General features: G+C 35.3%; 1 protein-coding gene across 1 annotated transcript in view; it reads left to right on the top strand.

Annotated features, from left to right (window-relative positions):
- Positions 1 to 1,766, top strand: part of mcc (MCC regulator of WNT signaling pathway) — an 89,185-nt gene that overhangs the window by 76,136 nt on the left and 11,283 nt on the right. The gene's annotated exons all lie outside the window — the stretch shown is intronic.

Below are 1,766 nucleotides of genomic sequence, written 5' to 3'. Positions count from 1 at the left end.
ACTGCGAGTTCAGCGGCTCAGATGTCGGGAGTAAATGACGACTGCTGTTCATTATTACATCCAACAACAGAACACCTCAATCACTTAGGAGTCATTCTTGTCTACATCTGCTCCGGCGGCGAAACAATGGCGAACTGATGACAGTCACTCAGGCGGAGCTAAGTTAAGACACCAGTCCAGTCTGTGCTGAAACGCTACTGTCAATCGAATCATCGTGGGAGGGGCCTGTTTTTGTGACGTCACACTGACAGGCATCTGAGATCGGCTCGATTTGAGAAAGGGGTGAAGATTTTAGTTGTTTTAAAAAAACAAACACTGGGTGGATTTTTATCATTATAAGGGTGGTTGTGTACACACACTGCCAACACACATTTCAGTTCAAACAACTTGTAAAAGTGCATGTAGCATCCTATGACCCCTTTAAATCTTCCTTTCTAAATCGCTTATATACATTCAGAAAGTCTTCCAGTTTTGTGGACAATTTTTGTTATTTCTTATTTACAGTACGTGCACTGAAGTTATTCCCAATTTTTATTTTTTATTTTTTTTGTCACCTGAACCTCTTGCACCTACTAAATGTACTTGTAGTTCCCCCTGAGATTTTAGGTAACAAGTTAATAATAAGTAACTGACAATATCAATACTGGCTAATTCTTAAACTTTATTAAACGCAATGTTTCGGTCCACTGTTAACAAGTAACAAGTTAATAAAAAGTAACACATTTGCATGTTCACAGTTCTCTGATGCTGGTTAATGGTCAGATGACAAATAAAACATAAAATATTTCATGTTTTTTAGTAAGTGTTTTATTTTGATTGTTGTTCTTTTAAAATGATTTAAAAATGTAATAAAATGTAATTATGTTTTATTTTAAATGTAATTAATTATTAGCTTTTCATTAAACTCACGAACCCCAGTTTGGGAAACCTTAACGTAATGTAATGTTTAATGCACTTCATGTTGTTAATCACAACGAATGGAATATATTTTCATTCTTAACTTGATAAAAGTGTTAGGTCAAAAGTAATCTAAAAGTTCTCTGATTACCTAAAATGTGTAATGTAATGGATTATGTTACTATGTGTGGATTATGTTGTGTGTGTGTCTGTGTGTGTGTGTGTGTGTATATATATATATATATATATATAGAAAGTTTACATAAAAAGGTGTGTGTGAATTAATACAAAAGTAAATGCATGTGTATATATATCAGCACCAGGTGATATTTTATTTTAAATTAATTAACTGATTTATGTATATATATTTTTGTATATTTATTTTAAAAAATGTATTAATAGGGGTCATGAACTGAGAAATCAAAATTCCCTTGATCTTTTGACATGTAAGAAGTCATTGTACTATAAAAACATCCTGTAAGTTGTTTTCACCATCCATTTGAACCATCCTGTAAGTAACAGCTGATATTGAAGGCAGTCTGCCAAAACCAAAGCTTGTGGAATGTTCTACTCTATGATGTAATAGTGTGGATAAACCCCGCCCCTGCAGAAGATTATCAACATCACCGCCTGTTTAGCCCCACCCACCAATTCTACATCACTGCCTGTTTAGCCCCGCCCATCGATTCTCCATTACTGCCTGTTTAGCCCCGCCCATCGATTCGCACAGGTAGTGTAAATAACGAGAGAGACAAACGCAGGTCTACACAGAAACCAAACGATAAAGATCCTCCAAAAACAACAAGCTGCTGTTCAGTGCCAAGTTGTGGAAAAACGTCGTCCTTCTGATCTCAACATTAGGAAAGAGT

The sequence above is a fragment of the Sinocyclocheilus anshuiensis genome, unplaced genomic scaffold, assembly GCF_001515605.1.
Source record: "Sinocyclocheilus anshuiensis isolate Anshui unplaced genomic scaffold, SAMN03320099.WGS_v1.1 scaffold298, whole genome shotgun sequence".
Lineage (NCBI taxonomy): Eukaryota > Metazoa > Chordata > Actinopteri > Cypriniformes > Cyprinidae > Sinocyclocheilus > Sinocyclocheilus anshuiensis.
This window is presented reverse-complemented; position numbering and strand designations above follow the sequence as displayed.